Genomic DNA, 13,984 nt, shown 5'->3' with positions numbered 1-13,984 from the left:
AGAAATCAGCTCTAATTTTCAACTCTCCCTCCTTCCAGCTGTATCTTTGTTGCTGTATCTTTGTTACACAGGGGCTTTCCATCTTTTTATTATGTTAACGATTAGACCTTTGTCCCCCATCCCTGTTAGGTTCTCTTCATAATTTTCAGAGGCAGATTTCAAAACTGGGTTCTTGCTAATTAATAAGAGCCTGGCCATTTCTTTATTTAATAATCACTCTTATACTGACTTCACCTTTTTTTTTTTTTTTCCATTTGCTTAACAGCTTCATATGATTCATCCTGTTTATAGAGACAATGATTCTCTTAAGGGACAGAAAAGGTATTAGAAGTCTCTCCTAGTGGATGAGTTAGATGAGACTCAGAGAGGGGATGTTCTGGGCCTGTTGGTCACCTAGATTGTTAATTGTAGAACTGGGATGAGAATACCCTAATCCAGACTCCTCTGGAGCAGCTCATGATGCTCACTCATCAGTGGGACCTGGTTTAGCAGTAGGGTGGGGGAGATTCTGAAATACGGGATGGAGGGAAGGTGTGCATGTTTGGGCTTAGCACAGTGCCTGGCTCAGTGCTGTCTTCAATACATGGCACACTGCCATGGGGTGTCCCAGCCATGGGATTAGTAGAGAGCATAGAGGATATTCACAGAAAGGGATATGGGTAGAGACATACCCAAGAAGGCAGCGATCAGGAGAATAGTCTTCCAGAGGCACAGAGCATTTTGGGGTATCTTTTACTGGGCCAGGATTTATGTGATTTTTTTTTAAAGATTTTCTTTATTTGATAGAGAGCACAAGCAGGGGGAGTAGCAGGCAGAGGGAGAGGGAGAAGCAAAAATTCTTGCCAAGCAGGGAGCCCGATGTGGGGCTTGACCCGAGGGCCCTAGGATCATGCCCTGAGCTGAAGGCAGACACTTAACTGACTGAGCCACCCAGGTGCCCTGATTTATGTATTTTATATTATTCAATTGCCACCACAGCCTTGGAAGTAGGTATCATTACTCCCAATTCTGAGATGGGACTACTGAATCACAGGGCAACCAAGTAACTCCCAGGCTAGCTGCACTGAAGACCTCTTGGGATACCATCCACATGAAGCACCATGTGAATGAAGCCCCCTGGAATGATGCAATGTCACACAGCTATTACGAGGCAGAGTCCAGATTCACGCCTAGGCTGCTTGGCCTGCAGTCCAGGTTCTTAGCACCCCTTCCTACTGCATTTCCCAAGACAACTTTTCTGGACCCTAACATTGCCCAGTCAGGCCCTGTTCATCTATGTCTTCAATCCAACAGGAAAAAACATGACACAGTTTATGGTGGTGGGGTAGAAAAAATGAGTGAGGCTGAGGTTTGAGTCCTGGGTCTGCCCCTGACGTGTGCGACCTTGGCCAGTCATCACCCCTCTTCTCATAGCCATTCGTGTCTGTAACATGAGGAGAAGGGTATACTCTTCTCTCAGGCTTAGGGTGAGGACTCTGTGAGATTAATGAATGTGAAAGTGCTCTGTAGGCTGTAAAGGTCTGAACAAACGAAAGGATTAGTACAAATCAAGGGAACAAGTGGAGCCAGCAGGCAGCTATTTATTATTTGGGCTGATATGTATGCAGAGTATTGACTTTTTATGCCTCTGTACAAGTGATGGTATCTTGAGTCTTCAAATAGAGGATGAGGCCTCTATGTGTGCCGGGGGGGCTGCAGGGGCTGAGGGGGGAGGCCACGAAAGGAAAACCATGTGGCTCTGAGTTGGGCCTTGAAGCTTTAAACTTCCCCACAAGGAAGAAGAAAATGTGCTAGATGTTATTGGGTGATGATGATGAGAAATATGAACCAAGCCTATGTTCCCTGACTTCTTGTATTTCTCTTAAGCAAATGTTTCTGTTCTTTAGGCAGCTTAACAGCAAAATCACATTTCATTTGTTGAAATGTGACAAAATTGAGCAGAATCAGAGGCTCAGGATGCTATAGTAAAAATGAGCTATAAAATTTAAATAAGTCTTAAGTGAATTGGCCTTAGGCATTTTCTAGATTAAAAAGAAGAATTGCAGGGGCACCTGGGTGGCTTGGTCAGTTAAGCCTTCGGCTCAGGTTGTGATCCCAGGGTCCTGGGATCAGGTCCCACATCGGGCTCCTTGCTCAGCGGGAAGCCTGCTTCTCCCTCTCCCTCTGCCTGCCGCTCCCCCTGCTTGTGCTCTTTCTCTCTCTGACAAATAGTTTCATCCATATGGATCTGTTGTCTAAGGGTTGTAAGGTAATGGCATTTATCAGAGAGTGTGAATGAAGAAAACAGGACAGACACTTGTGAATCAGGTGGAGCTGCTAGGCAGGAGGGAAATCAAAAGATTCTTGACCTCTGGGGCGCCTGGGTGGCTCAGTCATTAAGCGTCTGCCTTCGGCTCAGGTCATGATCCCAGGGTCCTGGGATCAAGTCCCACATCGGGTTTCCTGCTCGGCAGGAAGCCTGCTTCTCCCTTTCCCACTCCCCCTGCTTGTGTTCCTGCTCTCGCTATCTCTCTGTCAAATAAATAAATAAAATCTTTAAAAAAAAAAAAAAAAGATTATTGACCTCAATTTGGAAAATGGAATTAGCCAGAAGTACCATAACAAATGTGTGGGTGTATATGGGGAGTGGGGGGAGAGAGAAAAAGAGAAGGGGGTAGAATTTAATAACATACAGGTGCTTTGGTCAAATACAAATAATTAATAGTTCTCACACCAAAAGTATTGAAGCAGGGCAGAGATGTATTGATATTTGTCATGTGAAGCTCTCTAAACAGATTAAAACCACATATCCGAATTAAAGAGGCAGCTTCTCAAACATCTACTTTAACGGAGAACTTTCACCCCAAGTGACTGAGATTAGCTACAAATCCCTCATAAAACCAAATTAATGAGATGATCCCTGGTTACTGAGAGAAGGAACTGGGGAAAAAAGGGAAAGTGATTTTTCTCATAAAAATGGTCAGTAGTTTTACATTTGAATTTTGGAGACAATTCATTGACTCTTAGGAGCTGGAATAACTTCAAAGATTCTTTCATCCAACCCCCCTCAGATGAGTAAACTGAGACCCAGAGAGATTCAAAGTCTTGCCCAAGGCCCTCGATGGGAAGGGGGCTGAGCCAGCTTTGAGCTCCAGTGTCCTCTGTCTGCACCCTGGATAAAAAGATCAGTGAGGTTCCCTCCTGAGCCTGAGACTTAGGATGCAGGGCAGTTGCTCTGGGATAAAAAGAAGGCTCTTTTAATATTCCCTCATTTAAAAAGTTTGCATTTAACATCTGCTACAGAGGGAGGAAAATAAATTCCAACTGGCCTCCTTTTTCATTTTATTTTATTTCTCATTTAAGAGTGGGGGTGGAAAGAAGGGCTGGAAGTTGAAAGACAGTAACATGAGCCATGAAAACACTGTGTGATCCACAATTAGAAAGTGAAATGCTTTACAGATGCCACAAAAAAAAAAAAAAAAAAGGAAAGAAAGAAAGAAAACAGAGGAAAAGGCAGTCTTGAATCAGGGTACACCTTTCTACCTTCCATATCAACCAGGTAAAAGAAATCAAATGCTAATAAATAACATGCCCACTAGAATCCTTCTTGAGTATTTATTCACTCGGCACAAGTGACAGTAGAGTATATATGACACATGCTTTGTGTTCAGAAGACTTCTGCACCTCTTCATCCTAGTTCTGAGCTAATCAAAGTGGATGTTCTTGTCCTGCAGGTTCTTTCTTCACAAATCTGGAATCAGACTCAGAATCCCAAGCAGAGTGAAGGGCTGGTGTATGACTAGTTGCTGTGAAAGGACTAGGACTTGAACTTGTCAAGCTAGTCAGAGCAGATGCAGGTCTATTCTTGGGATTGCCCATCTCTTTACACCAGGTACCCACTCCCTATTCAGCCTGGCAGTAAACTCCCCCTATAGTTAGCTACCTTCTCCACTGGACATTAAAAAAAAAAAAAAAAAAAAAAAGATTTATTTGGAGAGAGAGCAAGAACGGGGTGGGGGTAGGGGTAGGGGCAGAGGGAGAGGGAGTCTTAAGTATACTGCACACTGAGCATGGAGCCCAACGCAGGGCTCGATCTCACAGCCCTGAGATCATGACCTGAGCTGAAACCAAGAGTTGGACGCTCAACTGACTGAGCCACCCAGGCACTGCCACCGCCCACCCCCGCCTGCCTGCCTGCCTGCCTGCCTGCCTGCCTGCCTGCCTTCCTTCCTTCCTTCCTTCCTTCCTTCCTTCCTTCCTTCCTTCCTTCCTTTCTTTCTTTCTTTCTTTTCTTTCTTTTCTTTTCTTTCTTTCTTTCAAGATTTATTTATTTATTTTTAGAAAGAGAGAGCCCACTGGGCATTTAAAAAAAAGTTAAACCAGAATAAATCTAAGAGAAGCCTGGAAGATCAGGATGGATATTCTTTGATGATATTCTGAAGAGATTTAGTTAGTGTGAGTGAGATTTTTCAATTATTGCTGAACATGGACAGGTATATTTTGTTCATTTTAGATTATAAGTGATAATGATGGATATTTTATTTCCCTAGAGTATTGGTGATTTAAAGTATCTCAATTAAAAATCTGTTTGGCCACACATAACAGAAAACCCAGTTTATAGAAGCTTAAACACGTGTGTTTCAATTTCTCACTTAACTAGAAGTCCAAAGTAGGAGTTTGATGGTGGTGGTTTGCTAGCTAAAGATGGTGGCCAGTGTCCTGGTAAATGTCTTGGCCTTTCCCTTATAGTTGCATACATCAAATAGTGACCAACATGCCTAAATAGAAGACAGGAATAAGGGGACCAAGAGGAGGCCAGCTGAGACCAATCCTTTTTATTAGGAAAGCTAAACCTTTCTCAGACCATGCTCCCAAGCAGATTTCTCCTTGTGCCTCTTTGGCCATTAGTGGGTCATACGACTACTTCCACCTACATGGGAAGGTGGGAAAGCAAGGAAAGATTATCATGATTAGTTTAGACCAGTTTTGATCCACCTGAGACTGGGTACATTGCTTCTCTAAACCAAATCATTGTTCTATCAACAAGGTAGAAGGTGGAGGATAGCGGTGGATTTGAGTAATCACTAGCACTGTGCATCACACAATGGAGTTCCAATTTCATACTTTTACAAGTGTGATTGTTACTGTTAGCACTGCATATTTAAAATGCAGAGACTTTTACATTATTTCCCCTTGCTTCGTTACCTCTCTCTTGATAGCCTTATAGTTTCCATACAGTTTTCTCTGAAATGGCCACTGGCACCTACTTTCTTTTTTTTTAGATTTTATTTATTTGACAGAGAGACACAGTGAGAGAGGGAACACAAGCAGAGGGAGTGGGAGAGGGAGAAGCAGGCTTCCCGCGGAGCAGGGAGCCCAATGCGGGGCTCGATCCCAGGACCCTGGGATCATGACCTGAGCTGAAGGCAGACGCTTAACGACTGAGCCACCCAGGCGCCCCTTGGCACCTACTTTCTTAAAAGAAGCATTGTTAATGTATTGCTGGCTGGCTCGGTCAGTAGAGCATGTGACTCCGTGAGTTCAAACTTCACACTGGGCATAGAGCTTACTTAAAAAAAGAAAGCATTGTTAAGACCGATCCCAGCTGTTTGCCTCCAGGGTTCTGACATGTGCTTGTCAGAACTACATTAGTTTCCTGGTACATATATCTTCATGAACAGCTGGAAGTAATTTTCAATCTAAGTCTTTCACATTTCATGGATGGGTGAACTTTACAATCACTTTTGAAGGAACTATTTTAAAAGCTCATGCATCTTTGGACACTTGGCTAATCCCATCCATTTCATTGGTGCTTAAATATTTAAAAACTCCAACAAAAGGGTCCTTACCAGAGTTGTAAAAGAGATACAAGAAAGGCACAAAGAAAAAAAAATCATGTCTTGTCTTGTCCCTCTTGGTATATTCAGTCTAGTCTCTATGCAACAGCTAAAGTGATTCTTCAAAACAAAAAGGAGACTGTGTCATGCTTCTGTTCTCAGTCCTCCGGTGGCTTCTAGTCACCCCCTTACGATGGGTTTCGGGGCCCTAGGTGACCCGGACCCTGCCTGTCTCTCACATTTTTCTAGCCCTCTTCACTCTGCTGTGGCCACACTGGCCTTCTTTTATGTCCCTTAAATAAGTCAAGCATGTTTCCATCTCAGGCCTTTGCCCTTGCCTTTCTTTTGGCCTGGGATTCTCTGTTCTCAGGTCCTTATGTGTCTTGCTCCCACCTTTATTCAGGTCTCTGCTCACGTGTCACCTTCTCGGTGAGTTTTTCCTGACGACCTCTGTGTAAAGTATCACCCCTGCCTGCACGCCATCCTTCTGTGTCCTCTAACTTGCTTTATTTTTTTTTTTTACAAGGCCCTTATTTTAAGCTGACATTATGTCATATGTTTATTGGTTGACTTGTTTATTATGTGTTCCCTTCTAGAATATGAGCTCAACAAGGGCAGGATTGGTTTTGTTCACTTTATCCTTAGTGCTTAGAATGGTGTCTGGTATCAGTAGCTGCACAGTAAATATTAATAAGTATTTGTTGGATGGATGAATAAGAATTTCAGAAAAACTGGTTCAACTGTCATCTATTCAGAAGACTAATAAGTGGATCAGAGCCAGTTGGGCAGTTGTTTATTTTTTCCCATGAGTATACTGGTACTTTATTTAATTTATGAGAATAAAAATAAAAATTCTCAGTTAAATCAAACAATGTTACATTGAAATGTGGTCCTTCCTTAAACTATTTAACAAATATTTATGAAGTGCCTCTGCCTTAAGGAAGTTGTCAGTGATTTTCCATATTTGATGTGTTCTAGCTATATTTCCCTATAGAGTTAAATCTACATTAACTATTAATAAAAGGGACCAGGAGAAAGGTTTCTAAACATTCCTTAGGACTCAGTTTTTGGCCCTGTTTCATGAACATGTTTTATTGATGACATGAATGACGCTTATAGGAAACTCTTTGACCAGTTTAGTAAATGATAGGGAACCACTTAACTCAGTGATATTATAGAATCGGGATCCTAAAATGTCTTTACCAGCCTCTGGTAATGAGATATCCCACCAAAGAGAAAAAATCATTTGGTAAGAAGACATGCTCCAAGAAGGGAACTGACGTTGATTAGTAACATATTGGGAAAGATTTAGAATTACAATCACTGTGACTCAATAGTATGCCATATTTATTACTAAGATGAAAGTACACTTAGAAATGCTAATCTAATAATATTACTATATTATTAATAGCTAATATATTTTCATGACGATGGTCAAATAAAAAACAAATCCAGACTTAATAAGGGGACACTGTATTGGAAAGGATTATTGCAAGGAGGGGAAAGAGACAACTGCAGTATAAGGGGAGGGAGACCACTGCTGCAACAGGGAGACCGCTTTGACCTTAAGACCTGCAAGTGCCTCCAGAATCCAGTGAAGAGAGTTTTCTTTTACACACAGAAGTAAACAAAGAACCAGGTGTGGGGAAGCAGGATAAAAGGGTGATATGGTGGGTAGTGGAGCAGAAAAATGTTTTACCCTGAGGCCAGTCCCTTCTCAGGAGGGGTCATATGTTGACTCGGGCAGAGATGGGCTGAAGTTCAGGAACCTGGAGGAAGGAGAGAACCAAAGTGTAGTTGGGAAGAGCAGTTTAGCTAATCATTTATGAGGCAAAGAGAATTTTGAGGGTCTGTGTTTGGCCTTTAAATAAGGGGACATCCATGAGTCTTATCAAAGTCATATGGGGAAAGGTGGTTCTTTGCCGTAAACCATTCTCCAAAACACAGAGAGGTTTCTTAACCTTCATTGTGTTCCAGGATCACAGGATTCAGATAAAATTCAACATTTATATAATGTATAGATTATATAATGCATAGTGTACCAATTTTAATTATAATATATAAAATATGTATATAACATGTATATATATATATACATGTTATATGCACACACACATAACAGCTGGTATAGTGTAATGTCAGCTGCCCCTTTAGTCTTGGGGAGGTGACAGTTAGCTTTATCTTAGTCAGATAACTGCTGGCTCAGAAGAGCAACTGCGGCTCCCAGGCCTCACTATTATTTGGCCAGCCCAGCCCGTGGGTTTAAAGTCTTGAATATGAAAGCCCAGAGTCAGGGCTTAAGTCCAGCTTCTACTGCTCCTGTCTTTACACTGCACCATAGCCACACATTTACCTTTCATTGGGATCTGGCCTCTGGAAGTGTCTGAATTTGCAACCCCTACTCAAGAGTATTGTGGGCCCACCCTTTGAGGAATGTAGACAAACTGGATCATATTCAGGAAAAAACAACACAGATGGCAAAAGAAGAGAAACAATGCCACCATATGAGGAGTTTGGAGATTTAGTCTAGAGAAGATGGGCCTGGGGAAGGATGAGAGAGCCCACCCTGACTGTCTCCAAATACTAGAAGTGCTGCCATTTGGAAGAATTAGACTTGGCTGGTCCCAAAAGAGTAGTACCAGGACAAGTGAGAGGATGTTGCAGGGAAATAGATTTTGTACCAGCATAAGGAAGCCCTTTCTCACTGAGCTGCCTTGGGAAAGTAGGGCTCTCCCTGTCACTAGATGTTTTGCTGCAAAGCTTCATGATGGAGCTGCAGGAGGGGATGTAACTATTGAGTTGGGTGTGTTGGATTAAGTAGTTTTGAAGTTCCCTTCCTACTGTAAGACTCTGATTTTGTGAAATAAAATATAACCCCATTATTTTGGCCTCCACTGATTTAGAATGTGTATAAATCCTGTTGGTGGGGTGGAAGAATTTTTCCTTTTTAACATTTTATAATGTAATATTATGATTTTATAGCATTTTATAAACTGTTTTCTAAAACATTTTAGGTTTTAACTACATAAAACCAATTAATAAGATAATTTATTGTTGGTCATGTATAACACTATTCCAGAAGTTTTATGGAGCAGTAACAGAATGTAGATGCATCAAAAAGAATAAAATGCCTAGGAGTAAATTTAACCAAGGAAGTGAAAGACCTGTATACTGAAAAGTATAAGATATTAATAAAAGAAATTGAAAAAGACACAAATAAATGGGAAGATATTTCACAATCATAAATTGGAAGAACAGAATGTCGAAGGAAAATACATTCTCCCAGGAGTAGTCACAGTTTATATGGGACAATCTGATAAACCCATGAGGCAATAAGTGAACCAGAAGTTATGTTTATTTGTATCTTATATATTTACAAAATAGAGTGAAATTAGAAAACAATGTGCTAATTGTCAGGAAAACTCAGTAAAAGGGGACCCTAGTGAATACAGTGAAAGCATGGTTTACATAAAAATATCAGAACACAAATAAAAGATTACTAACCAAGTATTTGAACCCAGACTGTGTTAGAAAAAGAAAGTCTGTATAATCATTAAACAAATTGAAAAGAATCATCATAGACAAGCTTAAGTAGGAGGAAGATCTTGAGTTTGCCCTTGAATGTTGGCTATGAGAACAAACAAGGCTGGAGAGCAGCTGAGGTGGGAATGAGGTGGGTAGGGATCAGGGATGACAAGCAGATTGTCCAGCTGAGGGAGGGTGCATGCCAGGAGTGGAGGGGATACGATTATTGGATGGACCCATTGTGACACTGAAAACCAGGCAGGGATATTTGCAGTCGCAGTAAGGAGCTAAAGAATGAAATGACGTGAGAAATTTAAAAGAGCAGTTTCCAGTTCATTCACTAAACGTTTATTGAGCACTTTACTTCACACCAGGCATGCCCAAGATGCTGAGGACCCCAGTACCCAGAAGAGTTACAAGTAAATGGGTGAGAAAGATAAGGAAACATTATAATTCCGTGTGATAAGTCATGGAGAGAAAGTACAGGCTGCACGTAATGCACAAAAGGGTTGGGTGTGTTTGGCTCCAGTCCAGGTGGGGGTTGGTGTGATGCCACAGAATGCCTCAGGCAAAGAAATATGTGAACTGAGTTTTGAAAGACAGGCATGTGAGGTTTGGGGGATAGGCTTGCTTGCAAAGTGATCAGCACCTACAGAGTGACCTGGAGAATAAGTGGGGGTCATGGGAGAATTGGAAGGAAGGTCATGGAAGCTGGAGTGTAGGACTCTGGAGGGTAGGTGAGGGGACAGGTGTGGGTAAGAGGTGGTCCCAGCCAGGTGAAGAAAGCACTTATGTAATACCAATAGTAGCAAATGGGTATTTGCTGTTATTTTTTACGGTAATTTTTTGAAAGCTTTTAAAAAAATTTAGAGTGAGAGTGGGGGCTGGGGGTGGTAGGGGCAGAGTGAGAGGGAGAGAATCTCAAGGAGACTCCAGGCTGAGCCCAACATGGGGCTGGATCTCATGACCCTGAGATCATGATCTGAGCTGAAACCAAGAATCAGACGCTTAACCAACTGAGCCACCCAGGTGCCCCTTTTTAGGGTAATTTTTTAAGGGTAAATCAAACTGCAGGAATGAATGAGATTGTGGAGGGACTGAGAGAAGGCAAAGCAAAACTGGGGGAAACACATGGTTTTCTTTTATGCACAGATAATCATCTACATACTGATCATCTGCTATAAAAGCAAAAGTCCAGTGGCCTCTGCTAGGAAACACTGGTGGACCTAGTTTAAGTCTTTATATTAAGGTGACAAAATGCTCATTTTCTTGAAAATAATCTTTCATGATTTATAGTTTTTTGTGTTTTTTTTACTACTTAGAATTGGTAATATTTCTATTGTTTATTAAAAATGCTTTCCCAGGATCGGTTAAATAAATTGTGGCGTATTCCTACACTAAAATACCACAGTCATTAAAAATGATGCCATGGAATAATATAGATGATATGGGGAATAGCTCATTTTGTATAAGTGGTGGGGCGGGGCGGAGAAAAGGTACTACAAAACAATATCAATGATCTTATTTATTTTTAAAATTTATTTATTTTTAAAGATTTTACTTATTTGAGAGAGAGAGAATGAGCGGTGGGGAGGGGCAGAGGGAGAGAAAGAGAGGGAGAGAAGCAGGCTCCCCGCTGAGCAGGAAGCCCAATGCAGGGCTCCATCCCAGGACCTGGAGATTACCACCTGAGCTGAAGGCAGACGCTTAACCAACTGAGCCACCCAGGCACCCCTATGATCTTATTTTTTAAAAAAGAAAAACAAACCGAAGTAAAAGATTACTCATTCCTTTTTTCTGAGTTTCATTTTCCTCTTCAGTAAAATAAAATATTAGATAATGGGTTTATTCCCCTGCCATAAATAATGATGGAAGTGGATAAAATACATGAAACAACTGTTTTCAGCCATTGGATTACACTTCAGATAATGTGCTTGAGAGAAACACAAAAGACAAGTCCCCATTCACCCCAGCTTTCTGTCTGAGAACATGTTCTGGACTGTGGTGCAGAGCTGGAGCCCAAGCAGAGTGGTTGTCTCACAAAGTGGCAGTTTAGTGAGTTGAGAAGTCAGAGATCAGCATCCAGAGTTGCTGAGGGAGACTTTGTGCAGCAGAAAACTGAAGAAGAGGGAGCTGGGCACAGGAGAGGGCCCCTGAGGTCTGCAGGAGCATTCTCCTAGGATTCTTAGCTAGTGCTGGCTGATCACCCACAGGCCAGACTCCAGAGACTCCACAGCGCCTCGTGGAGAGAGGATTCTGGGGGTGAGGGTGGAAAAAGCACAACTGACCGGACATAGGGATGTGCAGGGTTTGGAGATGCTGAGCTCTAGCTAAGCCAGAGTGGAGAGACCTTTCTGAAAACCTCAGGGATTCAGTTAAGACCCCAGAAATGCCATGCCATAGGAATAAGAATCACACTAGATTCAGGACAAAAAAATACCGAAATAACCCAACACTAACAACACCTAAAATTTTTAAATTTGCCCTGACCAAGAGGAATTGACAGTTATTTAACCACTTGCCAGAAAAAATTCAGTACCTTTAAAGGAAGCCAACATAATCCAGAGTCCATACAAATAAATAAAAGTATTAGATTAATGATGTCAAAGACTCTGTTAACCTTAAATATAAAACTGCCAGCCTGGGTGGTTCAGTAGGTTAAGTGGCCAACTCTTGGTTTCAGCTCAGGCTGTGATCTCAGGCCCTGGGATGGAGGGCCCTTCCTGCCCCCTCCTTGGGCTCCATGCTCAGTGGGGAGTCTGCTTCAGGATTCTCTCTCTCCCTCTGCCCCTGCCCCCACTCACTTGCTTTCTCTCTGAAATAAATAAATCTTAAAAAAAAAAATAAAACTACCAGTTATTTTACCAGAAAAAGATGGGTTTATTCAGAATAGCAGAGAATTGTAACCCAGAACAAGCAAGCTGCAGCAACACCACCCGCATGTCCGGGGAACAAAGGAGAGGAACACTTTTATAGAGGAAAGGGTGGGGGTTGGGTTGACCCTTATAAATAAAATAACCATTGGAGTAAATTGGGAGTTTGGAGTATGGTAGCTTCTCATTGGCAGGTTGTGACAGTCTCTCATTGGCTCAGCTGTTGCTGGGGGAGGAGGAAAGCCTTCCTTCCTCCTGCTGGGATAGTAAAGTAATATCCTTGTGAAGATCTTTCTCTTCCTGTTGGATTTGGAGTTGATGAATGGTAGGGCATGAGAGCTCCCCTTTCCAGCTTCTTGGCTCCATTCTAAATGAGGTTTCCTTTTATTAATTTTATTTTTTATTTTTAAGTAGTCTCTACACCCAATGTGGGGCTCAAACAACCCTGAGACCAAGAGTGGTGGTCTCCACTGACTGAACCAGCCAGGTGCCCCTCCTTTTATTAATTTCTACAGTTCCTTCTAATCATAAAATTCTGTGACCTAGAAAAAATACCTTGTTTTCCTTTTGGCTTCCTATGTGGTCTCTTCTTTCTTCCCATTTCACAGACTTGGAAACTAATGATAGTTCAATAATAAAATATTTAATTTACATTGTATTATTTAATCTTTTAAAAATTCTTTTCTATTAGTAGGCTGTGTGATATGTAGATATAAATATTTGAGTATATATTGTGTACTTAAAACTTTGCTAAATATTAAGAATTCTAAAAAAGAAATTCCACCTTGAAGGAGTTTATAATTCGGCTGGAAAAGAATGAAGATTCACATATAAACTGATGAATAAAATGGTGAGCAATAAAAACGAAACCAAAAGTATAATTTCATCACTGCACAGAAACAAGACCAGAGAAGGACCCATGCATGACCTTAGCACATACATGGATTTACTCCTGAGGTGACTTAATCAGTGGAGAATGAGACACATTTCCTAGCACTACGGCCCCACCAGAACCCCCAAAGGAGGCTCATTGCTGCCCCTACCACACAGCTGGAGGAAGCTGGCCAGTTGTGAAGGATGCTCACCTTAGCCCTCTTCCGTTCATGGCTATTCCTGCTCTCAACCTCTTGTCTCCCCAAAGAGGATCCTAACTGTCCTCTCTTCCTGGTCTTACATGCACATTCTCACTCAAGAGAAAACCAGGTGGTGGATGAATGCCACTATGCCCACCCCCACCCCCCAGTAACAAGTACTGAAGGGTCTCATGCCATAGAATAATAGTCACTAATTTTATGTCCTCATCAATTAAGAGCAGAGAAATGCTAGCAAGTCTTTCCCTTCTCCCTTCCCTGAGGTTGTTACATCAAAAGCAGGGCCTTAATTACTCCTAGACCTGCTCAGAGAAACTAAGATTAACTAATAATAGCTTCTTGGCTTGTCTTGATTCCTAAAGTACTAACTAATATATTGTGGCCAGGTCTTGTTGACTAGGTTACTATAAATAATATATATATATTTTACTATAAACAATATATTTGAAACTAAAATGTAAGAATGACTCTAAATTTCTTTCTACCAGGCAAGATTGTAGTAGCTTAAAACTTAAAATACCCTCTCTATATAATAATATCAGTTCTTCATTTGTATTTATATCTATATAAATAATATTTATGTATATTTATTATTTATATTTTAAAATGTTTATAACAATAAAAATGCCAGGGTCTATAGAAAAATAAGCAAAGGACTCAGAGTAAGTAATCCATGTGG

Source organism: Mirounga angustirostris, unplaced genomic scaffold, assembly GCF_029215605.1.
Source record: "Mirounga angustirostris isolate CCGP_5_RB_7025 unplaced genomic scaffold, mMirAng1.0.hap1 SCAF_3, whole genome shotgun sequence".
Classification (NCBI taxonomy): domain Eukaryota; kingdom Metazoa; phylum Chordata; class Mammalia; order Carnivora; family Phocidae; genus Mirounga; species Mirounga angustirostris.
Note: the sequence above shows the minus strand (reverse complement) of the source record.